Source organism: Phoca vitulina, unplaced genomic scaffold (assembly GCF_004348235.1).
Source record: "Phoca vitulina isolate PV1807 unplaced genomic scaffold, GSC_HSeal_1.0 scaffold19, whole genome shotgun sequence".
Classification (NCBI taxonomy): Eukaryota; Metazoa; Chordata; class Mammalia; order Carnivora; family Phocidae; genus Phoca; species Phoca vitulina.
This window is the reverse complement of record NW_022589722.1, coordinates 10,649,538-10,677,284: the sequence shown is the minus strand read 5'-3', so window position 1 is coordinate 10,677,284 and position 27,747 is coordinate 10,649,538. Positions and strand designations below refer to the sequence as shown.

The window sequence follows — 27,747 nt, the reverse complement described above, 5'->3', positions numbered from 1 at the left end:
AGGTATTCTGAAGTCAAAATAGAGTAATCAGTCATATAGCTTATCCATCAAAAAAAGAAAATGGTTTTGCATTTTATTTTTTGTCATAAAGTTTGCTTGGGTATGTACTATTTATTATTTTAGGTTTTTATTATCTTATGTTCTTCTAGGTCAGTGGCCTTAACCTGAACTTCAGAAGCACTCTTGTGATATAAAAAAATGAACAAAAACCAATTAGATGCCTCCGTGTGTGTATGTGTGTGCGTGATGTAAAATCTGAAGCTCTGTCCCAGAACAACTGAAGTGGAATCTCTGAGCTTGGTTTTTAAAATGTTAAAGGCGGGGCGCCTGGGTGAGACTCAGTTGGTTAAACCTCTGCCTTCGGGTCAGGTCATGATCCCATGGTCCGGGGATCGAGTCCTGCATTGGGCTCCCTGCTTAGCAGGGAGTCGGCTTCTCCCTGCTTGTGCTTGCTCTGTCTCTCTCTCTCTCTCTCTCTCAAATAATAAAATAAAATGTTAAAGGCAATGTTTAGAAATACTGTTTTAAGGTTTAGCGCAGTGTTAAAGGGAGCAACCAGGGCGCCTGGGTGGCTCAGATGGTTAAACGTCTGCCTTCGGCTCAGGTCCTGATCCCAGGGTCCTGGGATCGAGCCCCACATCGGGCTCCCTGCTTGGCGGGGAACCTGCTTCTCCCTCTCCCTCAACTGTTCCCCCTGCTTGTGCTCTCTTGCTCTGTCAAATAAATAAATAAAATCTTTAAAAAAAAAAAAAAAAGGGAGCAACCACTCATATAAATTAAATTTAAAGTAAAGGCAAAGTGATTATAACTTTACATCATTGCATCTTATTTTTTCTCTTTTTATTCTTTTGAATTTTGTAGTTTTATGTCTTGGGGGTTTTCTTTATGTATAGAAGTCCTATGTTCCAATTATTTTATTTATTTTTTATCCTTTTAGTATCTTTTTGTTTTGCTTTTTTAGTTTGTTTTGTTAAAAGGTAAACTGAGGCATGTTAAAAAAATTTTTTTTTCAAAGTTTAATGAGCATATACATTGAATCAGGGAGCACCAAGTCAAACGTTTTTACCTGTCCACCAACAGGAGCTGGGAGAGGGGGGAGGTTTTTATAGAGAAGACACAGAAGCAAAGGGAATTATTTGATTGGTGATAGTTTAAGCATTTGCCTTATTTGGAAAGCCTAGTTGGCTGTGATTGGTTGTTCTTAAGTTTTGTTTTCTCAGATTCTTGTGCAGTGACTCTGGCTTAGGTTTTGGTTTGCTTACCTAGGGTACCAAGGCATTGGAGCCACTTTAGTCTGATGGCCTTCTTATTTAATTCTTTAACAATTTCTTTGAGTGTCTTATTGTTTTCTATCTGTACAGTCTCAATTATTATTTTTTAAATATTTTATTTATTTGTGAGAGAGGGAGAGAGAGACAGAGCACAAGCAGGGACGGGGCAGAGGGAGAGGGAAAACAGACCCCCTGCTGAGCAGGGAGCCCGACATGGGACTGGAGCCCGACATGGGACTCGATCCCAGGACCCTGGGATCATGATCAGAGCTGAAGGCCAACACTTAACTGACTGAACCACCCACGTGCCCCTCAGTTATTATGTTTTTGAAAATTATTTGTTAAATATAAGAACCTAATGTAGAAAATAGACCATAGTCTAAATATCCTAGCAGTGGTTATCATCTTCAAATATTCCCTTTGTCTTTTTTCATATGTAGAATTTAATATTTTTGTTTAAGATCCTTTTTATAATACCAGTTTTTTTAAATTACCAAATAATTCTTATGGCTATCATTTTCATTGGTTATAGCAATGTATCAAAAGAAGTTTACCCATTTCATAGTGTTTGATAATTATTAACATACTACTTTTCATTTTTCATTATTTTAAATTGTGCTGGGACAGGCTGTAGCATGTGACCACACCATCCTTTCACCCCCATTTTACATTTCCTTAGGGTAGGTAGATATACAGAAGTGGAATTCCCACATCAAACCTGTGAACCTTTTCAGGTAATGCTTGTTGTGGCAGTGCCATAGTAATGTGCCACATCTACTCAAATATTTGCTTTAGATAATTTGTAGAAAGAGGTCATTGCTTGTGTTTGGATTTCTTTGATTGCTGGATTTTTTTTTTTTTTTATTCTGTATTCTCCCCTTGGGTTGCTTAGGAGGTAATGATTACCATTCTCTGAATCCTGACAGCTTCATTTTTCATTATTTTGTGGTACTCTATCTTTTTTTTTTAATATCCTATTGCTATGTATAAGATGTGTTGTTTTTTTTTTCTTAATTTGAGATAATTTGTTTTGGTTGTCCATCTGTTCTTATTCTAGCTCCAGCTTATTTTAATTATCACTGCTTTGTAATATATCTTAATATCTGGTATGGTGAACTGTTTTTTCTCTAAATAATTTTGATAACTTTTTATTCTACTTTTATATATTTTTTATTTTTTTTATTTTTTTTTTAAAGATTTTATTTATTTATTTGAGAGAGAGAGAATGAGAGAGAGCGAGTACATGAGAGGGGGGAGGGTCAGAGGGAGAAGCAGACTCCCCGCTGAGCAGGGAGCCCGATGCGGGACTCGATCCAGGGACTCCAGGATCATGACCTGAGCCGAAGGCAGTCGCCCAACCAACTGAGCCACCCAGGCGCCCTTACTTTTATATATTTTTTAAACAGCAGGCAAAAAAGATGTAGAATAGGTGTCTTCATTTTTTTCTTGCAAGCTGGTCTCCAACTATAAAACTTCAATCCAGGTATGTCAGTGCATCTGTAAGAGTTGCATCAGGAATCAGGGTAGACTTCCATTTTCTCATTGTCTAGGTTCTATCATGTAAAGAGCATCTCAGTAAAAATTAGGTAACCTATGATTTTATCCATTTATTCATGCTGTCACCAAAGATGAACTTAACCGTTGTCCTTTTTTTTTTTTCTTTTTAAAGATTTATTTGAGAGAGTGCGCACATGCTTGCACGCGCTCAGTGGGGAGGAGTAGAGGGAGAAGGAGAGAGAATCTCAGGCAGACTCCCTGCTGAGCACAGAGCCCAGTGTGAGGCTCAATTTCACAACGCTGAAACTATGACCTGAGCCAAAATCAGGAGTTGGACACTTAATCGACTGAGCCACCCAGGCATCCCAACAATTGTGCTGGAGAGAAGGAGGGAATGATACTCAGCCAAGGGTAGATTTCTTGGAGGAGATGATGCTAAAGATAATTAGCTTTAACACTTCCTAGGATAAAGCAGTATGTAAAAAGGAGGTATGAAAAAAGATTTTAGGGGCTCCTGGGTGGCTCAGTCGTTACGTGTCTGCCTTGGGCTCAGGTCATGACCGGGGTCCTGGGATCGAGCCCCACATTGGGCTCCCTGCTCAGCGGGAAGCCTGCTTCTCCCTCTCCCACTCCCCCTGCTTGTGTTCCTGCTCTCGCTCTCTCTCTCTCTCTCTGTCAAATAAATAAATAAAGTCTTAAAAAAAAAAAGAAAAAAGATTTTACATTCTTTTAAAATAATTGTTATTCTCCTCCAGCCTATTAAGTATTTCCATTAGTAGAAATAGAGGTTGCATGTAGAGGCTGTGGTAGATGAGATCAAAGAGGGAGCTAGCTATACCAGTTAAGAAGCTTGGATTTTATTCATCTATAGAATTGAGCTGTTGAACAGTTTTTAGGCAGAATGTCCTCTTTTCTACATTGAAGTTATTGGGAAAGTTTTGTGAACAGCTACAAATGAGCTACTTCTGGATGTTGAATGGACAACCTTTTGTGATATGTTGATCTTTCAGAAGCAGCCTCAGGGGACTGGGAGTGCTAAACTTTGGGAATGCTAAAAAGAGCTACTTGAACCTTTTTTTTTTTTTCTGGTCTGGTTCACCTCAGAGACGTGAAAATTATTGTCTCTTAGGAGCATTTAGAAATGTGTATTTGCAAACCTGCCTTTTTTATCTTCCAATGAGGAAGCGATCCCACATATTAGAAATTGGTTTCACCATTTTGTTGGGGAAATAGATAAAAATAGTAAATGTATGACATTGAAACAATCCTTTTATTTAACTGTGAATATCAGCATACTAGTGAAGGATACAAATATTAATTGTGCCTGTACAAATGATTATTTAGTTCTTTAGACTTTACCTCTGTGCTAATATAGGTAACCATGTAACACTATCCATTTAACAGTAATTCAGTTAAGTTATATGCAGGTACCAAGAATAGGCTAATTTTAGCAGCTACAGTGTTTTAGTACTTTAAAGTCGACTTTAAAGTACAGCTGATCCTTGAACCTCACAGGTTTGACTGCACTGGTCCACTTATACACCGATTTTTTTTGTGTGGGGGGGGGAGTACAGTACTGTAAGAGTATTTTCTCTTAAGATTTTTTTCAATAACACTTTTTTCTAGCTTACTTTATTGTAAGAATACAGCATACTATATATATATAGAGAGAGAGAATACAAAATGTGCGTTAATCGACTCTTATGTTATTGGTAAGGCTTCCAGTAAACAGTAGGCTATTAGTAATCAAGTTTTTGGGGAGTCAAAAATTAAATACAGGTTTTGGACCACACAGGGGTCAGTGCCCTTAACCCCTGCGTTGTTCACGGGTCAGCTCTACTTCTATTTTACTAATGCTTACAAAGAATTTTTGATACATAATTGTTCCTAAGATGGAGGTACCTTTTCTCATTGTATTTGCTCTTCACAAATGATTATCTCCCTGCCCCATTCCTTTCTTAATTTGAACTCTTCAAATCCTTCCACTTTTGTAGGCATTGAACATTTTTTAAAAAATTAAACTTAATTTTTTTGAATAGGTGATATGAACTTAAAACGATATAGAGATACAGAGAAGTCTTGTTTTCCCTTTTGCTTTCTCCAACCAGTTTTTCCTCCCATACCTTTTATAGGTAGACATTTCCTTTTGTATCCTATTTATCCTTCCAGTGTGTTTTTTGCAAATATAAACAAATACATGTATATTTTATTTTGGAGATTTTTCCATGTCTAGTTAAAGATCTTCCTTTATTTTTAATAGGTGAATTTTACTTCTGTGGATATATGGTAGTTAAGTCCCTCAGTCCTGTGTGGACACTTGGGTTGTTTCTTATCTTTTGCTATTACAATACCAAATGAGTAATATACATACAACATTTTGTACTTACATAAACAAATGCATGATTTAGATTCTAAGAGCAAGGATCAATCAAGTGATTAATACATCTGTACACATGTTTCCTTGCTCGTCAGTTGGGAGGGCCTAGAAGAAAATGACACTCCAGGGCGCCTGGGTGGCTCAGTCGTTAAGCGTCTGCCTTTGGCTCGGGTCATGATCCCAGGGCCCTGGGATCGAGTCCCACATCGGGCTCCCTGCTCTGCGGGAAGCCTGCTTCTCCCTTTCCCACTCCCCCTGCTTGTGTTCCCTCTCTAAACTGTGTCTCTCTCTGTCAAATAAATAAATAAAATCTTAAAAAAAAAAAAATGACACTCCAGTGGCAATGAGTACAGCTAGTGCCCAGATCTTGGTGTCTAATACTGTTCTCCCATAAAAGGAACCAGAGCTCTGGAGAAATGGCTGATTCTAGTACTGGGCCAGGAAATAAGTATAATAATGCTGAAAAGTTAGGAAGTACTCCAACAAAAACAATGAATGAGGTATGTAAAAGGCACACAGGAACCAACTCAAAGAACTCCCAATGGCTAATAATAGAATAATTTGAGCAACAAAATAAAATAGAATTTTAAAAATTGGATTATAATTCAATTATAAAATCATATCCATGAATCCATACTGATATAAATAAATAAATGGTAAAGAATAGACAGATCTCCTGTGCAGAGGAATTCTAAATAATTTATGTAGCTACTTAGCCCTCAAAGAGGTATAACAAGACTCTTAAAGAGTGGAAAAATAACGGAAAAGGGTAACTTGACATAGGAAAAACCTGACAAACACTACCTCGGCTGTGTGACCAAGGTTTAATACTATAAATACTATAAACATACAGTATTAATACGATAAACCAAATGTATCCCCTCGTAATGCGTATGTTGAAACCAGGTCCCCAATGTGATGGTGTTTGGAGTTGGGGCCTTTGAGAGGTGCTTATATCAGGAGGTCATGGATTTAATGCCCTTATAAGAGATCCCAGAGAGCTACCTCACCTTTTCTGCCATGTGAGGACTCAATGAGGAGATGGCAATCTATGAACTAGGAAGTGGGCTCTTACCAGACACTGAATCTGCAGGGACCTTGATCTTGGACTTCCCAGACTCCAGAACTGTGAGAAATAAATTTCTGTTGCTTCTAAGCCACCCTTGTGTAAGGTATGTTGTTATAGCAGCCTGAACAGACTAAGGCTTAATATCAACAGCCGTAAGTCATGTTGGTAATATGATGTGGTGACCAATGCACTTGACCTCTAAGGTCTTCTTCCCAAAAAACCGTAACCCCAGTTTAATTATGAGAAAAACATCAGGTGAGTTCTAATCAAGGGATATTCTACCTTAAAACTATCAAGGTCATCTGAAACAAGGGAAGTCTGAGAAACTGTCACAGCCAAGAAGAGCTTAAGAGGTGACAGACAATACGATAAAGTGAAATCTGAATAGAGTGGACTTTAGTCCATAATGCATCAGTTTGGGTTCATTAATTGTCACAATTATACCATAGTATTAAAAGATCTTAATTGCAGAATCTTAAGTGTTTGGTGTAGAGGAACTGTGTGTACTATCTTTGCAATTTTCCTGTAAATCTAAAACTATTATAGGATATTTTTCTAAAAAAGATAGATGCTTCTGTAATTCTGTTAGGTATAGTCATATTGCCATTATGTACCTAAATGTTGGAGAGGCTTATTTTCCCATGCTCTCCCCAGCTGAATGTGTTGTTAGACTTTTGGAATTTTGCCCGTTTCATAGATTAGAACTGGTATAACTCAGACTTTTGTATTTCTCTCATTATGAATGACGTTGAGTATTTTCTTGTATGTTTAATGGACATTTTACCTTTTTCTCCCTTCTGTGAACTCATGTTCTTTGTTTATTTTTCTGTTAGGTTTTGGCCTTTTCTTCTTGGTTTCAGGAGTTCTCTATAGAGAAATTAGCCCTTTTTGTAATATGGGTTGCAAAAAATACATTTTTTCATTCTTTACAATGTTTCTTATGCAAAATTTTTCCTTTTTTATATGGTGATATTATTTTTTCTTTTATGTTTCTGGACTTTGAAACTTAGTTAGAAAAGTCTTCAACACTCCAAGATTATAAAGGAATTATATTTTCTTCCCCTGCTAGATTCCATTTTTACATTTAGATCTTAATATTTGAATCCTTCAGTTCCTCCCAAGCATTGGGGCATTCTAAATGCTTAATTTTCTTTCACATTACTCCCGTGTAAGCATCCTTGTGGGCTTATAAGTGCTTTAAATGATTTATAGTAAAAGAAATGCTTATACATTTACTCTTGGTGGATAAAAAGTCTCAACTGTGGAAAATGTATTGTGTCTTAATCCCACATCATGGTTTAAAAATAATTTTACAGTAATGAAAATTGCTTTAAAGTTTTTTACTGTTAAATTGTAGTAAATTTAGCAGTATTTTTTTCTTCTTCTGATTATTAGTGTTGTGGATTATTCATGTATTCAGTTTATTCCCCATCCTGTTTCTCCTAAGACTTCTGCTTCAATTATTAAACCTGTCTGTGATTTACCTCCTATTGTCCTCAGAACTCTTTACTGTTTTATGGCTGCTCTGATAGTAATCTCTTTATTTGGTATTATTTAGAAATTTTATTTGTAGGCTAAATACCAGTTTTAACTCATTAAGAAAATGGAACTAATATTAGTGTCAGCAGATGCTGCCTAATGTAGATGATGATTTCTTATGCCCTTTTATAAAGGTATTCATATTTTCCTAACATTACTTGTGATGAAACTAGTATTGCTGAACTGAATTTTCAGATATTTGGGAAACTATCTGGTAGTGCTGTGGAATGTTGACTCTTAGAAAATAGCACCAGAAACCACCTGGTGAGTTTATTGCATAAAGGAGAGAACTGCCTTTACAGAGTTGGTAGGGTCTGCTAGGGGAAGGGAAGGGTGTGTGAATGAAAAGAATAGCAAAATAGGAAGGGAGAGCAAAGTTGGGATATTTATTGAGGATTTGGAGTCTTTAAGACAGCTATTTCAGTGCAGGAGCTGATTAGAATTAGGATCACGATATAATAGTTTAGGATTGATAGATATAGCAAAGCAAGGGTTTTGAGGTGAGATTTTCAAAGTGTCTTGGAAAGTGAACAGTCATTTGCTGCTATTTATTAAAAAATTGAATAGTCTGCTGTTGGTTTATATGGGGTTTTGGGGAAGTTCCTGAAATGAACAATGAAGTTATTTGCAACTCTTATCTGCCTGGACAAGAGTTTCCTGGAATAGTAAAGTCACGTTGTCTAGGACAACTGAATAGTGATGTTAATGTAGACTGTAAACTCTGGGTTTAGATGGTTTCAGTTCTCACTACCCATTCAGAACTACAATAAACTTGAAAATGTAATTATAAAAAGTATGATTCTTAGGACCAGCTACTCAGACAATATATTCTCTTGGTAAGGGGTTTGACATTGAATGATTTCCCCTAAAGAATGAGGCCTAACTTTGATAATAAAGGTGTCTGAGACACCTAAGTAGGCAGTAGGATACAGGAGCCTGCAGCTAAGAAAAGAGCTATAAAAGGATCAGAGATAGAAATTTGGGAGTTACTGTTTAGATTGAATCCATGTACCTAGATGAGTTTGCCTGAGGAAGAAGTATAGAGTGAGAAGAAAAATACTTTGGCCTTAGAAGTTCTAGTGCCTAATAGCTATATGTGGGGTGTGTGTGTGCGTGCACATGCGTGTGCAAACCTGTAAAGGAGTGGCTGGAGAGGTTGGAAGAAAACCAGGATATTGTAATGTGATCTCTGGAGACGTGCCTGAAGAGTAGTGGGGTCAGAACACGAAAGCCTTATACGTCTAGGTGGAGAAAGACCTGTTGACCCCAGTGATGAATTTTCATTCAGCAGTTCTGTGCTTGTACAAAATACAGACTGTTCACAGAACTAGTCAGTTTATCATGACATTCTTTACATAAGAATTGCCTAATGGGAAATTCTGTTTGCAGGGTAGTTATTTGAAATTGAAAATATTTTCTTATAAATAATTTTACTAACTCGCTCCCACATTACCCCATAAAAGTTAATCTCTCATTTTGACTGTGATTGAGGAGAGGTCAGTGGTGTATATAGCCTGCACTTTTATATACAGTACATATATTTGGTGTTAATACTTCGGGAGTGTTTAGTGGAAGAAGTAACATTTGTTGAATGCCTACAGTGTGCTAGGCATAGTCCACACATTCTAATTTATATCTCACATCTTGTTGAGGTAGTTTTTTATTTCCTTCTCCAAAGAGGGAATAACTAAGGTTGGATTTCTCAGTGTCGTACTTCTCACTTTCCCCAGTGTCTATATGAAGGAGTCTGGATTTGAATCGAGTTAGGCTTATTCTCAGTTTTTGCTGAACCAAATGGACTTCCTGTGTGTTATAAACCCTTGGTCAACCAATGCTGCGGTTGTATGTAATTCACATTTTACCAGATGTTAATTAAATGTAGGAATATGTTACTTTTCAGCTTTTGAGGAACAAGATTTAACAGGTATTAAGCAATAGTGAAGCAAAGAAGAAAGGATCTAGGCCCATAATACTCAATCTTTGATTAACTAGAATCCATTTAATTCCTTTTAAGGGAGCAATTCAGGTCGAAGAACAGTATCCTATTTGACAGAATTCTGGTTAATTCAGACATTACTGTTTTTAAATATTTTTCTCTATCCTCATAGGAAATCTTTTTTAAAAAGTCATTATTAATGGGTATGCACATTTTGCCCTCTTTTTTCTTCATTTCATCTTAATCTAATTTAGCACTTCATAGAAACAAAAACTACCAAAAAGTTGAAGAGTCCTGGCATTTTTAACATTTTGCCAAGTCTTCCACTGTTGCAAGGAAAGTTGGTCACTATTTAGTAGGATTTGTCTTATGAAAGCTTTAATAAAGAGCTAGTTTTTAAAAAATGTGATAAACTGTTAATTGTGTCATCAGTGACAGAGTAACAAATTCAGTTGTTCAGATATGTTTTGATGAGAAAAGTTAGAAAGTTGCCTACATGCTTTTTTTTTTTTTAACATTAAGAGCAAATTCATATTTACCTTGTACTGGGCATGGCTAAGAACAGTCTCAGTGAACCTACATGAATATTTACAAAGTGGGAGATTTTGTGAGATTTAAACTTTGAAAATCTATAGAAGACAATAAATAATCCTTTATTTTGTGGTAATTGAAAAATGTGTCATATGACCTTTTAAATATCTAAATATTTTTACCTCTTTCTGTTGAAGGTCCCATAATGCTTTTTAAATTTCTTATTGTTGGAGTTAGGAGCTGTTTAAAAGAGTGAATGACTAGCTGAACCTTACAGGGTATCTTTATATTAGTGGGGTCATCATGTGTCACCATGTGGTAAAGTCTCATCTTTTCAGTTTCCTGAACAGTTCATTTTGAGATGATGTGGGACTGTAGAATCCTTAATGTGCTTAAGGATAAAGTATAGCATTAATTTAGAAAGATGCAGTGAGAAATAATCTGGCTTGATATAACCAATTTTGGGGGGATATGAGTGATAGGGTGGGGATAGGGAGGGACACAAAGATTTAAAAAAATATTTCTGTCCTTAAGGAGTTTATAATACGATGAAACCCAGGAACTTTACATTTACATAACCCGCTTAATTCTGGTGAATAAATCAATTTAGAAGACCAGATTTTAGATTTGAGAATTGGTTGAGAATGTCCTTAGAGCAGCAGCTTTTTTTTTTTTTTTCTGTTTTAATCCAAGTGTGTTTTATTTATTTATTTTTTATGTTTTTGGCTTTTTAAGGCTTTATTTAAATTCCAGTTAGTTAACATACAGTGTTATATTAGTTTCAAGTGTACAATATACTGATTCAGCAATTCCACATACCACCCAGTGCTCATCACTACAAGTGCACTTCTTATTCCCCATCATCTATTTAACCCATCCCCCCACCTCCCTCACCTCTGGTGACCATCAGTTCTCTATAGTTAAGAGTCTGTTTCTTGATTTGTCTTTCTCTCTTTTTCCCTTTGCTGATTTGTTTTCTTTCTTAAATTCCACATGTGAGTGAAATATGTTATTTGTCTTTCTTTGAGTAACTTATTTCACTAGGCATTATGCTGTCTGGCTCCATCCATGTTGTTGCAAGTGGCAAGATATCCTTCTTTTTTATGGCTGAGTAATATTCCATTATATATATGCATCCATTATATATATATTCCATTATATATATGTACATATATGTATATCACTTCTTAATCCATTTATCTATTAGTGGATACTTGGGCTGCTTCCATAATTTGGCTATTGTTAATAATGCTGCTATAAACATACGGGTGCATGTATCCCTTTGATTTAGTATTTTTGTATTCTTTGAGTAGATACCCAGTAGTGCAATTCCTGGGTCATAGGGTAGTTCTATTTTTAACTTTTTGAGGCATCTTCACTGTTTTCCACAGTGGCTGCACTGGTTTGCATCCCCACCAACAGGGCAGAGGTTTCCTTTTGCTCCACATCCTTGCCAACACGTTGTTTCTTGTGTTGTTGATTTTAGCTATTCTGACAGGTGTGCGGTGATATCTCACTGTAGTTTTGATTTGCATTTCCCTGATGTTAAGTGATGATGAACATCTTTTCATGTGTCCATAGATCATCTGTATGTCTTCTTTGGAGAAATGTCTGTTTATTTCTTCTGCCCATTCTCTCTCTCTCTCTCTCTCTTTTTAAGATTTATTTATTTATTCTAGAGAGAGAGCGCATGAGCAGGGGAAGGGGCAGAGGGAGAGAATACCCAAGGAGATGCACACTAAGCATGGAACCAGACATGGGGTCAGATCCCATGACCCGTGAGATCAGGACCTGAGCCAAAACCAAGTCAGATGCTCAACCGACTGAGCCACCCAGGCATCTTCTGCCCTTTTCTAATTGGATTTTTTGTTTTTTGGGTGTTGAGCTTTTTAAGTTCTTCATATAGTTTGGATATTAGCGCTTTATTGTGTATGTCATTTGCAGATACCTTATCCCATTTCATAGGTTGCCTTTCAGTTTTGCTGAGTGTTTCCTTTGCTGTGCAGAAGCTTTTTAATTTCATGTAGTCCCAATAATTTATCTTTGCTTTTATATCCCTTGTTTCAGGAGACATATCTAGAAAAATGTTGCTTCGGCCTGTGTTGAAGAAGTTACTGCCTGTGTTCTCTTCTAGGATTTTTATGGTTTCAGGTCTCATATTTAGGTCTTTAATACATTTTGAATTTCTTTTTGTGTATGGTGCAAGAAAGTGGGCCAGTTATTTTCTTTTGCACGTTGCTGTCTGGTTTTCCTAACATCATTTGTTGAAGAAACTTTTTCCCATTGGATATTCTTTCCTGCTTTGTCAAAGATTAATTGACCATATAATTGTGGGTTCATTTCTGGGTTTTCTGTTCTGTTCTATTGCTCTGTGTGTCCATTTTTGTGCCAATACCATACTGTTTTGATTACTGCAGCTTTGAATGTGACTTCAAGTCCAGAATTTTGATGCCTCCAGCTTTGCTTTTCTTTTTTAAGATCACTTTGGCTATTTGGTCTTTTGTGGTTCCATACAAATTTTAGGATTGTTTGTTCTAGTTCTTTGAAAAATGCTGTTAGGGGCGCCTGGGTGGCTCAGTTGGTTAAGCGACTGCCTTCGGCTCAGGTCATGATCCTGGAGTCCCTGGATCGAGTCCCGCATCGGGCTCCCTGCTCGGCGGGGAGTCTGCCTCTCCCTCTGACCCTCCCCCCTCTCATGTGCTTGCTCTCTCATTCTCTCTCTCTCAAATAAATAAATAAAAGAATCTTTAAAAAAAAAAAAGAAAAAGAAAAATGCTGTTAGTATTTTGATAGGGTTTGTATTGAATGTGTAGATTGGGTAGTATAGACATTTTAACAATATTTGTTCTTCCAGTCCTTGAGCATGGAATGTCTTTCCATTTCTTTGTGTCATTTTCAGTTTCTTTCATCAGTGTTTTATAGTTTTCAGAATACAGGTCTTTCACCTTTTTGGTTAGATTTATTCCTAGGTGTCTTAGTATTTTTTGGTGAAATTATAAATGAGATTGTTTTCTTAATTTTTCTTTCTGTTGCTTCATTATTAATGTATAGAAATGGAACAGATTTCTATACATTAGTTTTGTATCCTGCAGCTTTACTGAATTTGTTTATCAGTTCTAGCAGTTTTTTGATGGAGTCTTTAGGGTTTTCTATGTATGGTATTGTGTCATCTGCAAATAGTGAAAATTTTACTTCTTCCTTACCTATTTGGATGCCTTTTATTTCTTTTTGTTGTTGATTGCTGTGGCTAGGAATTCCAGTACTATGTTGAATCCAGGTGATGAGAGTGGACGTCCCCGTCTTATTCCTGACTGTAGAGGAAAAAGCTGTTTTTTTCCCCATTTAGGATGATCTTAGCTATGGGTTTTTCATCTGAGGCCTTTATAATGTTATGTTCCCTCTAAAACTACTTTGTTGAGAGTTTTTATCATGAATGGGTGTCGTACTTTGTCAAATGCTTTTTCTGTGTCTATTGAAATGATACATGGTTCTTATCCTTTCTGTTATTTTTTTTAAGATTTTATTTTTAAGTAATGTATACACTCAACACGGGGCTTGAACTTATCAAGAGTTGCATGCTCCACCTACTGAACCAGCCAGGCGCCCCTTCTTTCTCATATTGATGTGATGTGTCATGTTGATTGATTTGTGAAGATTGAACCACCTTTACACCCCAGGAATAAATCCCACTTGATCGTGGGGAATGATTTTTGTAATGTATTGTTGGATCTGGTTTGCAAGTATTTTGTTGAGGATTTTTGCATCTGTGTTCATCCGGGATTTTGGCCCGTAGTTCTGTTTTGTGGTGGTGTCTTTATCTGGTTTTGGTATCATGGCAATGCTGGCCTCATAGAATGAATTTGGAAGTTTTCCTTCCTTTTCTATTTTTTGGAATAGTGTGAGAAGACTAGGCATACTCTTCTTTAAATGTTTAGTAGAATTTGCCTGTGAAGCCATCTGGTCTCGAACTTTGGTTTGTTGGGAGTTTTTTGATTATTGATTCAATTTCTTTGCTGGGTATTGGTTTGTTCAGGTTTTGTATTTCTTGTTTCAGTTTTGGTAGTTTATATATTTCTAGGAATTAACCATCTTCTCTAGTCTGTCCAATTTGTTGGCATATAGTTTTTTATAATATTCCCTTGTAATTGTATTTCTGTAGTATTGTTTTTTTTTTTTATTCTCTCTCATTTGTGATTTTATTTATTGGGGTCATTTCTCTTTTTTTTTCTTCATAAGTCTGTTTAGAAGTTTTTATCAGTTATATTGATTTTTTTTTTTTTCCCCAAAGAAGCAATTCCTGGTTTCATTGATCTGTTGTTTTCTTTAGTTTCTATATTTATTTCTGCTCTAATGTTTATTATTTCCTTTGTTCTGCTGGTTTTTGGTTGGTTCTTTTTCTAACTCTGTTAGGTGTAAAGTTAAGTTGTTTGAGATTTTTCTTGCTTCTTGAGGTAGGTCTGTATTGCTATAAACTTCTCTCTCAAAACTGCTTTTGCTGTGTCCCGAAAGTTTTGTACCTTTGTGTTTTCATTTTCATTTGTTTCCTTGTACTTTTTTAATTTCTTCTTTTATTTTCTGGTTGACCCATTCATTGCTTAGTAGCATGTTTTTAATCCATGTATTTGTGCTCTTTCCAGATTTTTTTCTTGTGGTTGACTTCTAGTTTCATAGCCTTGTGGTCAGGAAAGATGCATGGTATGACTTTGATGTTCTGAATATGTTGAGACTTATTTCGTGGGCCAATATGTGATCTGTTCTGGAGAGTGTTTTATGTGCACTTGAAAAGAGTGTGTATTCTGTTTTAGGATGGAATGTTCTGAATGTATCTGTTAAATCCATCTGGTCCAATGTGTCATTGAAAGCCATTGTTTCCTTGTTGATTTTCTGTTTAGATGATCTAGTCCATTAATATAAGTGGGCTGTTAAAGTCCCCTACATTATTGTATCAGTATTGATTAGTTCCTCTATGTTTGTTAAACTGTTTTATGTATTTGGGTGTTCCTGTGTTGGGTGCGTAAATATTTACAATTGTTATATCTTCTTGTTGGATTGTCTGCTTTATTAATATAATGTTTGTGCTTGCTTCAGCAGCACATATATTATTATATAATGTTCTTTGTCTCTTGTTAGTCTTTGTTTTAAAGTCTGTTTTGTCAGATATAACTATTGCTACTCCAGCTTTATTTTGACATCCATTTGTATGATAAATGTTTCTTCATCCCCTCACTTTCAATCTGCTGGCGTCTTTGGGTCTAAAATGAGTCTCATTTTTAAGATGAGTCTTGTTTTGTTTTTTGTTTGTTTGTTTTTTATCCATTCTGTCACCCTATGTTTTTTTATAGCATTTAGTCCAATTAAATTCAGAGTAATTATTGATAGATACGTATTTGTCATTTTATTGTTTTATGTTTTTTTCTTAAGATTTTTTGTGAACCTCTTGTCTTTCTCTCTTCCATGGTTTGCTGATTTACTTTAGTGATATATGTGGATTTCTTTCTCTTTATTCTTTGCATATTTATTAGTGGTTTTAGATATATGGTTACCATCAGGTTTGTATATAATTTCTTCTGCGTATAGCAGTCTGTATTGTTGATGGTCATTTAAATATGAACCCATTCTTTATTCTTCTCCTCTCCACATCTTAGGTATATATTATTATATTTTACATCTTTTATTTTGTGAGTTTCTTGACTGATTTTTTTTTTTCAGAAATATTCATTTTTACTGCTTTTGTGTTTCCTATCTTTATTCTGTCACTTTTGGTCTCTCCCTTCCACTCAGAGAGTCCCCTTTAATATTTCTTGCTGGGCTTGTTTGGTGGTCATGAACTCCTTTAGTTTAGTTTAGTTTGGTTTGGTTTTGGTCTGGAAAGCTCTTTATCTCTCCTATGTAGTCTTCTTGACTTGATTTTTCCCATTTGGCACTTTGAATGTATCATGCCAGGCCCTTCTGTCTTGGAATGTTTCTGCTGAAAAATCCCCTGCTAGCCTTGTGGGTTTTCCCTTTTAAGTTACTGCCTCCTTTTGTCTTTCTGCTTTTAAAATTTTGTTTGTCACTATATTTTGCCAATTTAACTACAATGTGTCTTGGTATGAATCTGCTTTTGTTGATTTTGGTCAGAGTTCTCTGTGCCTCCTATATATGTTTCCTTCCCCAGATTAGGGAAGTTTTTAGTTATTATTCAAATGAATTTTCTGTCCCCTTTTTTCCTCCTCTCTTCTTCTTGGACTCCTATAATTTGGATGTTATTACATTTGATGAAGTTACTATGTTTCCTAAGTCTATTCTCATTTTGCAAAATTCTTTTTTTCTTTCTTTTGTACAGCTTCATTACTTTCCATTACTCTGTCTTCTCAGTCAGTAATTCATTCCTCTGCTTCTTCCAGCCTGCTGTTCATTCCATCAGGTGTTTCTTATTTTGTTTATTGAGCCCTTTATTTCTGCTATGTTATTCTTTATCTCTCTATTAATGGTCTTACTCATGTCTTCCACTTTTTTCTCAAGTTCAGTAAGTATCCTTATGATCATTGTTAAAATTCTGCATCAGGTGTGTTACTTATATCTGTTTTGCTTAGATCTCTGGCCATTGCCTTTTCCTGTTCTTTCATTTGGGACAGTTTTCTTTGTCTTCTCATTTTGTCTAAGTCTTTGTGTCTGTTTCTTGTGTTAGGAAAGTCAGCTTAGGTCTTCTGTTTTTAAAGTTAATGGCCTTATGAAAAGAGATTCTCTAATGCCCTGCCATGTAGTGTCCCCTGTTTCCCAGGGCCTGGCACTCTAGGCAGTGCCTCCAGTGTGTGTTGTGTGTACTTTGCTGTTGTGTTCTGGCTGCTTTATCCTTCAGGTCAGTTGTGTGCAGAAATTTCCTTGCCTGCTGTGGGCAGTGTTTGTCCCTGACCAGAATGTGGTGAGTTTTAACTAGGTGTGCTCTGGTCTGCTTGTGAAATGAGACCTGTTGCCACTGCCACCAGAACTGAGGCCCCACAAAACTCCTAGGTTGAGAGACTGGGTGTGGGTAGGAATTTGGGCTGGTCTTATTGGGGAGGGGGCCCACCTTGCTGAGACTGAGGCAAGTGAGACTGGAAAGGGCGGTTCCACTGGAGCACCGGAGGGCAGGGCTTGGTGTAAGCAAGTTAGGTAGCCAGTGGTGGCACTGCACTGATCTCCTCAGGGGGCCTTTGCTTTTACTGAAGTGTGGGGGAGGGAAATGTAGCCTCTCCATGAAGGCTGCCTCTCTGGGACATGCTCCAAGATGAGCAGATAAACTCCCACTGTGTGCCCCAGGAGCTCTTCAGATCACTATTCCCATGCTGTATGTACATGGGTTGTTTGCCTACATTCTCTCCAAGAGCAGCACAGTGCCCTTGGGGCTCTATCCCAGCCAAGCCTGCTGACCATTAAAATTCCAGGCTTTAACCCTGTTAGTTGCAAGAACTCAGGATATTTGGCCCTTCTTGCTTTCCAAGCCAATTGCTGTGGGGATTGATTTTCCCTGTGTGCTCCGCTGGGTACTGGGCTGTTTTTCACCCTTCTCTGCAGCTGTGTCTTCCTTCCCACCTCAGTGGCCAAGATCTGTTTCTCTCCCAAACTGTGTCTCTACACTTCCTACCTTCTTCAGTGTGGCCTCTTCTCTACTTTTAGTTGTGGAGTTTGTTCTACCAGTCTTCGGGGTCAATTTCTGGGGTATTTAGGGTGACTTGATAGTTACATGGTTGTATTCATGGGACAAGGTGAGCCTAGGGTTTTCATACTGTGCCACCATCTTCCATCCTCAATCTAGAGCAGCAGCTTTTCAACCTTTTTGGTTTCTGGACTTTATGTTCTTTAATGTTAATTTACTTGAAATTAAGAAATACTACAGATTAATATATCACAGCACATATTTTAAATAAGAAATAACTTTAAAAACATGGCAAGAATATTAGCATTGTTTTTAAATCTCTTTCATGTCTAGCTTAATAGAAAACAGCTGGATTCTCACATCTACTTTTTCCTTTCAGTCTGTTGCAATATTCCATGCAGTGCAGTTTTTGGAAAACTCTACTGTACACTTGAGAGAAAAGTGAAAAAGGCGAATAACTTCTTAGAATCATTGTAAAAATAATTTTGATCTCAGGACCCAATCCTCTTGTAAAGATTTCACAGACTACACTTTGAGAACCTCTGCTTTAGATCCAAATGAAATTGGATCCTAATCCTGCACTTAACCTTCCTCTCTCAGTTGGATATTCTTAGGGGCAATTTTTGTTAAGCTCCAGTAACTCAACAAATTCCAATTTGGAATCCACTCCGGGTATCTTCTGCTTTGAATAGCTTCAGAGCTATAGGCTTTGGTTCTTTTGTACCCTTCCCTCCTTTTTAATGTCAGTTGGACACTATCAGTTGGAAATGCCAGACTTGCAAGCTATGTGATCTCAGGTAAATTTGTTAAAATTTTTGAGTCTTATTTCCTCATTTGTAAAATGGGCAGAGCAGTATCAACTCATAAGGCTTTCATGGGGATCAAAAACAATAAGAGTTATATTCAGTTGCTAATAAAACCTTAATGTTCCTAGAGGTTAGTGAAAAACAGTTTTTCCAATTTTGTTGGAAAATGTTCCAGTTTTGTTGCATACATTTTGGACTATTTGATTAAATATGCAAAATATTTTAAACTCAGTAAGATGTGGGTCTCCCTTGTTTATAAGTTGTTCTAGAGAGTGACTTTTTTTTTTTTTCCCTTCACTGCCCTCCATTCTGTTCTGTCCAGTACTTGGTCCTTCGTAAAGCTAGGCCCTTCACAAGGAAATGAGTGGGGTTTCAAAACACAAACAGCAAGATATCCTTCCTTCTCTGAAAGTGTTTATAATCATGTGTTTAAACTTAATTAGGTAGGAAGATACTATATAAAAGATATGTGTAAAGATTATGAGAGCATAGTGTGAAGAATACCTAATTCTGTAGGTAGAGAAGTAGGAAAAGGAAAGGAAAAAGGATTAATTTGTACCTTATTTCTCAATCACTGATTTTTATAACTCCTAGAAGAAAAATTATTAAGCAGCCAGGCATTTATTTATTGAGTCAGTCTGTGTGCTAGATGGGTGATGTTATGTAGCAGTAAAAACATGGACTTGGGTAGGGCCTTAGACTGTTTGGGTTCCTACTGGCTCTTCTGCTTACCAGCTGTAACAGTGAATTTTTAACTCACCAGTGACTAAATTTCTTTAGATAAGTAAAATGAGTATAATTTAAATAATTTTATAGCGTTACTATGATGGTTAAAAGAGTTAATGTATGTAGAGTACTAGAACAGATTGGCACATAGTTCTGTTTACTACTTTATTACATAAAAAGGGGAAAAGATATTATTTCCTTGATTATACTAACTTCTAGTAGTCTTATAGAGATCTTATATTTTAAAATGATGGCTGAAAAATTATATAATGTGGAAGGTTAATTTTATCTTTTTTTTATTCCCTTGTTATTGTTATAGCACATTTTAGTGCTTTGACTTGTATAAGAGGAGAAAATTGATAAAAGAACAGATCTCTTAGCAGTTAAAATGCATTTTACCCAAATTCACATTAATGATTTTTTTAAAGTACTTTCCCGCCCCTTAAATTCATGATAGACACCTTACATGATGTTGCTAGAGAAATTAATGGGTAGGGAGGTACGTAAACTTAAACCTCATTTGAGAAAAAAAATTGTTGATATCACTAGGTACTAGTCATTTTATGTACATTTGTAATCATTTTTGAAGGACATGGTTGCTAGTATATAGGGACATAAACTTCTGAATTGCCTGGTTAACTTTATAAACAAAAGGTAGCTCATATTTTAATATTAAGAGATTGCTCAAATAAATCTGTCTCAAGTTGTCCTTAATAAATTTTGTGTCAAAACCAGTGTCGGGTTTTATAATAAGCTATAAATATTATTGCATTCTAGGGTGTTGATTATTGAGAGCTAAGTCTTTTGAACCATCAGTGAAAATCATTAAATTTAATCTTTTTTGTAGACAGAAAGAATAGAAAAAAGAATAGAAAACTTTCTCTGCCCTTTTGTGTCACTGAGGATGTCAGAGAGATAGATACTAATGCTAACGAAATGTGTATACAGAAGGTAAATACGCATTAGGACTCCAGGGAAAACCTTAATTGGAGTGATAGGCTTAAAACAAGAGACTTATGCTGCCACTTTTTAATTTCCAGGTAAAAATAAAATCTGAGAGTCAAAAAAGACCTTTTTGTTTTCTCTTGGTAAAAGAATCCATATATTTGGAAGCAGTTGGAACCACAAAGAGGGTCTATTTTGAACTCATTGAGAAGAATTTTAATGCTCTAGGCACTTTTTAAATCTGTTACCTTGAACATTCTCACTCACTGTAATTTCATGATGATTTCTCTCTCCCTACCCCCCAATATTTGAGTAAAGTTAATTAGAGTAAAATACATTCTGGAGTGCAGTAATAATTCATACCCATTTTACTGTCTCTTATATTCATGAGTTGTGGAGAGTCTTGGTGAGTACCATTAGGTTTTCTTTCCTATTGATTGTTTGCACAACTAATGACTTGGATTTTAATCAAAATTTTAGCCTGCTGTTATGAAAGCAGTCATATAAATGAACATGTATTCAAATGCCTAGGAGCTCACTATAGACCTTGTCCTAAGGCATGAAAAAAACAAACTGATTTTTAAGCATTAGATCAAATCCTGTAGTAAATATTTATTTTTAATTTCTATATAAAATAATCAGCAAATCTTAGAGACCCACATATTTCAAACAATATTTGTTGTAAGAGTGAAATAGGAAAAGTTTTTTTTTTTTTTTTTTAAGATTTAGAGAGCAAGGGGGAGGGGCAGAGGGAGAAGGGGAAAGAGAATCCTCAAGCAGACTCTCACTGAGTGTGGAGCCTGATGTGGGGCTCAATCCCAGGACCCTAAAATCATGACCTGAGCCGAAATCAAGAGCCGGCAGCTTAACCAACTGAGCCACCCAGGCACCCTGGGAAAGTTTTTCATATGGAATTTAGCTTTATTTTTAAAAAAAAGATATCACATTCACAGAGATGAGCTAATAAGATGATTGGGCATTAATTCAAAAAGATATATGCACTCTGTTTATGGCAGCATTATTTACAACATCCAAGATCTTGCAGCAACCTAAGTGCCTATTGATAAGTGAACAGTTAGGGAAGATGTGGTAAATATATACAATGGAATATTACTCAGCCTTAAAAAAGAATGAAATCTTGCCATTCATGACAACATGGATGGATCTAGAAGATATTATGCTAAGTGAAATAAGACAGAGAAAGGCACATATCATATGATTTCACTTATATGTGAAATCTAAAAAACAAAACAAATGAACAAACACATGAAAACCAGAAATAGATTTTATAAATACAGAGAACAAATTAGTGGTTGCCAGGGGGAGGGGAGTTGTGTGGGTAGGCAAAATAGGTGAAGGGAATTAAGAGATACAAAGTGATCTTTGTGATATAAAAAGGTACAAGAGGTCCAGTGATAAAATAATAAAAGAAGATTATGTGACAAAATTTTCATTTAACTCTAATACTGAATTTAGTTCTTCCCTTTTATCTGTTTGTTTCTTTTCTAGGTTAAGAATGTTACTTAAAATTGCATGGAAATTTTATTATAGTTTATCACTCCGTTTAAAAAGGAAAGTCCAAATCATCCTATATTGCAGTTAAGAAATTTGTTAACATATAAAGTATTTAGGATGTCATAGATGGTTGCATGCTTGCAGAGAACTTTGTATAACATTTAAGAAAGCAAGTGAGGGTGTATAGTAGAAGATCTGACTAATTTGGCCTTCATTCCCTCTGTAAGACTACTGACTGATGGCTATGGCTTGTTTAATACTAACTCATAGCTAGTAGGCTTTTCTTTAGTTGGAACTTACATTTTCTTAATAGTTGTTGTATTCCAGCTTTGTTATTGTAATTACATAATTTAATCAAATATTATCTAAGCCAATGAAATATTAATGGAGAAATATTAAAGGAGAGTCATTTCTATGAAAACTTCGGAAAGACTTGATAAAGGATGTAAGGAAAACATCTAAAAGTCTGTAAAGGTCATACAAATCTCGAAGAGTTTGGCATTCATTGCTTTACCGGTGTTTTTAACTTTTCCCTTCATGTTTAAAGAAATTGCCTAGAAACTGTAGAGTCCATGTTGGCACAACATGACTTATGTAAGGAATCTGTGTAATGGCCTTGGTCTCATAGCAAAAGATTGGTAAGCACATTTGAATGTTTCAAGCTAAAATGCTTAGAGTACATAGGTGTACTTTTTTTCCCTTTTGTGATTCCCTTGTATTACCAACTTGATTAGCAGACTGGTTGATTCACCAGTTCTTATTTTCAGTGAACGTACCTTCTATCGCAGACATTTTTCTTGAACTCTAACTTGGAAGAAAGTTAATTGTAGGACTGAAGCACTTTTTCAAACTTTAACATGGAATTTGCAATAAAAGGATTTTGTGCTTAAGATCACTTGTAGTTATAGCAACAGTTATAAAATTTTGTATTCAAGCCATTTTTTAAGAAGATTTTGTAGTTAGTTTTGGGACCCTCTTCTCCTTTCTAGCATTGTTTGCCCCTCTTTTAAAAAAAACAAAACAAAAACAATGGCTTCCTTTTAAATTTCCTCTTCCAAGGAATCAGTTGATTTTTCTAAGGCAGACATTAGAGCCAGTATATAGGTTTCCTATAGAGTCGTTAGAATATTTCATTTTCTAGTGAATATTAGATGGAAATGTGGAACACTTCAGTTACAGCTTACTTGGAAAATTAAAAGGAGGGTATTTCCTATTTATTTTATTTCTTATCTTGGGGATCTGAAAATACCTTTTAAGAATTACTGGGCAACAGGATTGGCCTATACTCAAATCTTAGGAGGCACAGTGCCCAGAGAGGGCCCCAAAGCTTTCTTGCTGGCTGCCTACTCTGGAGCAGCTGACTAACCAGATGCAGAGCACATTGATCTGGTCATAATTGCTTTCATCCTGAAGCAGAGCAAGTTAACACAATTTAGATCAAGAGCCACATTAGAAGATGCTGACCTCAGGATAACCTCTCATTTCCTACCTTTGAAACAGGAACAATTCTAGTCACTCCCTAACTTCTAACCACAAAATTGCATGGGAACATATAGCCACATCTAAAGATTCTGACCTTTTGACTTTCTTTACCCTTTATACAGATGGATTCAGAATAATAAAAGAAACAATAGTCTTAACCTGTTCTTTGTTGAACAGAGAAATAATCCCTCCCCTTTCCTACTTATTTTTTTTTCCTATTGAAATCTTTCTAGACCATTCCTATAGATGCAGTGTAGATGAAATAGACCTGGGACTATGTTTGTAAATAGCATACCAAGAGTGTGACAACTCTTTTGTCTGTGTTAGACAGCAGATCATTGTTTTCTGATATACACATTTTCAGGTCATTGCTCTTGGTAAATGTAGGCCTCCCATTATTCTCCACATATTCCAACCAGATTTTATTGAGCTTCATTTTCTAGAGATTTCAACTTTGTTTCTGCTATTTTGCACATGACAGAATAGATAATTTCATATATCGAAAACTGTAAGTTGCTGGTAGATAAAGAGGGACTGAAAATTGTGAGCAACTTTTTTTTAAAAGATTTTATTTATTTGAGAGAGAGAGAAGGGGGAGGAGCAGAGGGAGAAGGACAAGCAGACTCCGTGCTGAGTGGGGAGCCCAACAGGGGGCTGATCCCAGGATCCTGAAATCATGACCTGAGCCGAAACCAAGAGTCAGACATGTAACCGACTGAGCTGCCCAGGCGCCCCAATTGCGAGCAATTTCTATCTCATAAACTACAAAGCCGCTTTCTATCCCATTCATTTTTGGGAATGACATAAATCTACTCTAGTACATTAAGTACAGTTACATATTTCTTACTTTGTTAGTAAGAAGTTCAAATTCAAGAATTAACTACAGAATTGAGAACTGCTGTTTTACTTTGTAAGTCTGCCTGATACGAAAGGAACTATCTACCCACCACGATAGAGGTCTCTGTGCTTGACTCTTGGAAGATGTATTGAGTTGGAACAAAAGAAGGAGGAAGAGCAGAAATCATTAAAAAATGTCATGAAATGAGAGGAAAAAAGGAAATATGGAGGTAATAAAATTTATTGAGGTGTTTTATAAGTATTATAATTTTGTTGACTTAAGTATTTTTCTACTCAGAAAAAAACAACAGGACCCACCTTCCTGATGATTGATGGCATTGAACCAACCACCTATCATCTTGGCTAAATCTTCATAAGAGCACTGATATATATTGACTCTTTCTGAGTGTCCAGGGTTATAAGTGATATTCATGGTAGCACAAAGTTAATTGACTTATGTAAGGATCAAATTATGGATCTTAACCATAGCCAGTTACTTTAAACAAGCATGAGTTACCATTAACTGACTTTTTTCGGGTAGTTGAATTTAAATTTTTTTTTAAAGATTTTATTTATTTATTTGAGAGAGAGAGTGAGTGAGCGAGAGAGAGCAGAAGCAGGGGGGAGAGGCAGAGGGAGAGGGAGAAGCAGACTCCCTGCTGAGCAGGGAGCCCCCTACGTGGGGCTCAATCTCAGGACCCTGAGATCATGCCCTGAGCCAAAGGCAGGTGCTTAACTGGCTGAGCCACCTAGGTGCCCCTGGATAGTTGAATTTAAATAGCAGCTTATAATTGTACTTATTTTTCAGAGATGATTTTTATTTTCTTCATGTCTTGTTTGTCCTATGTGTTGCAATACAGTAGAATAAGAACAGATATTATATAATATATAATGTTACTTTAATATATTAGTGGCTGTGGTTTATTATTATTAGAACTAAGGGACTTTTCATATGGATATTTATTTTTCTTTCCCATATTTGAAGGACTGGGTTATACTGCCCATAAAAGTAACACAGAAATGACTTGCTATGTAGGAAGGTAACATCTGTGTTCATACAGTAAATGAGTGTGGCCGTTTCTCTGATGGAATATCTAACACTTGACAGTACTATTCCCAAAAAGAGTTTATTGATAATTGTAAATAACTTTATTTAAAAATATACTGGGTAGGTCTTTTGGGTGGTGCCAGCTGCACACTCCCCTGCACCCCTCGTAGCCATGCCTCGCAAAATGGAAGAAATCAAGGACTTTCTGCTCACAAGCAGGCTAAAGGATGCCAAATCTGTCAAGATCAAGAAAAATATGGGTAATGTGAAGTTTAAAGTTTGATACAGCATATACCTTTATATGTTGGTCATCACAGATAAAGAGAAGGCAGGGAAACTGAAGCAGTTCCTTTCCCCCAGGTTTGGCAGCGAAGGAGCTGAAATGAACCTGGCACACTGATTTGAACTGTATTAAAATTCTTAAAAAAAAAAAATTACACACACACACACACACACCGGCTAATCTAGAAAGGCTGGAGGGTTTGCTAGAGATTTTTTTGTCCTTCACTTTGTCAGAAACCTCTTAGAAGTGTTGAAATAAAACCAGGAATAGTTGAAAATTTTTCCTAACTATTTGTGGTATTGAGTCTGGAATTTGTATTTATGAGTCACCCCAAGGAGAAATGTTCAAAGGCCTACTGAAGGAGGAAAGAGGCATGTTTACAGGTCTCCTGCAAAGGTAGTATTTATAGTATTAATCTACTTTGTAAAAACCTAGTTCTAAAAATACTTTTAAAAATTGTCAATTAAAATATCATTAGGAAATAATTTGTTAAGCACACTTTGGTGTAACAGTAAATGAAATTTGGTGACTTACACATAATTTGATACTGCTAAAATTGCTTTAAGGTGTGGGTTTTCTTTTGAAAAAGATGATCATGCATGCTTTGACTTAATTTTACTCAAGAATATTACAAAAATTAAAAGGAAAGGCAGTTTGTGTTTCACTTGTTATCTGTACATGGGCCAATTTATTTTTGAGCAGATTAATGGAAGGAGCACATAGGTTTTAAATTTCTATTTTATCAGGATTTACTTAGTAGCTTAATGACTCTGGTGAATCACTTAAGTTTTGAGCTTTTGTTTTCTCATTTGTATAACAGGAATGATAAATAATTACACTTTACCTCATAGAATCATTTTAAGAATCAAATAAGATGTGGAGACTGCTTATAAACTCCATAGGGCTAAGTAAATAGTGGAAAAGTAATTTCATTTAGATATATTTAAGGATAATTTTAAAGCTTTAAAAATTTTTATGGATAAATAATAAATATTAATACAATGTATAGACATTCAGAGGATTATTAAACTGGCAAAAAGTTTTTGAGGCAGGGGCGCCTGGGTGGCTCAGTTGTTAAGCGTCTGCCTTCGGCTCAGGTCATGATCCCGGGGTCCTGGGATCGAGCCCCACATCAGGCTCCCTGCTTGGCGGGGAGCCTACTTCTCCCTCTTCCGCTCCCCTTGCTTGTGTTCCCTCTCTCGCTGTGTCTCTGTCAAATAAATAAATAAAGTCTTAAAAAAAAAAAAGTATTTGTGGCAAAAAGACAAAGAGTTGGTGTCTGAAAAAGATTTTATCATAACCAAGTGATACTTTTTGCAAATTAAGCACCTTCCTCGTATACCTTGTTCTGTCTCCTGTTTTTGATGACCTCCTAAGTTCTTGAACATATTTAATAGCTTTCATGGATGAGACTGAAGGTAGAACTGAATTTGCAGCATTTTCCCTAAAAGGGAGGACTAATTTGCTAATCTTAATTTTTTTTCAAGGCAGTTTTTGGTTTATTTGTGAAACATAGAGGAAAATATTTTCATTTTCCCATTTAGGAAGTAATGTAGACCAAGCATACTGAGATGATTTCCTAAAATACTTGCTGTGTTTCTTTCTAGTACCCACTAAGAGGGTTATTGCAAAGATATGTTTAAAGCACTAAGGAAACAAGATGGAAAGAAACAGAACAAAATAAAAAACAAGTAACATAACCAGATGATTTAACATATGTATAATTGGAGTTCCTAAGTGTTATGGTTTGAATGTTTGTTCCCCCACATTTCATGTTGAAATCCTAATGCCCAGTTTAATGGTATTAGGATGTGAAGTTTTAGGAAGGTGCTGAGGTCATGAGGGTGGAGCCTTCATGTGTGGAATTAATGCTTATATAAGAGAGATCCTCAGAAAGCTCCCTAGCCCCTTTGACCGTGTGAGAACACAGCAGGAAGTCTACAGCACAGAAGAGGGTCCTCATATGATTATCCTGGCACCTTGATCTCAGACTTCTAGCTTCCATACTGTGAGGAATAAATTTCTGTTGTTTATAAGCTGACTAGTCTATAGTATTTTGTTATAGCAGCCAAGCAGATTAAGACATTGATGAAATGGATAGGGGAAAGGGGCAGAAGCAATATTTGAAGACATCATGGCTATTTTTCAAAACTGTTAAGACCACTGATGGAAGAAGCTCAGTGAACCCAAAACAGGATAAATAACAAACACTTACCCTTAGTGTTTTAGAAACTTTTTTTTATTATGTTATGTTAATCACCATACAT

At 36.1% G+C, this 27,747-nt stretch overlaps 1 protein-coding gene and 1 pseudogene across 2 annotated transcripts in view; both read left to right on the top strand.

Moving 5' to 3' along the window:
- CDK17 (cyclin dependent kinase 17) overlaps positions 1-27,747 on the top strand; it is a 110,540-nt gene that overhangs the window by 9,605 nt on the left and 73,188 nt on the right. The gene's annotated exons all lie outside the window — the stretch shown is intronic.
- Positions 24,839-26,537, top strand: LOC116640051 (annotated as a pseudogene).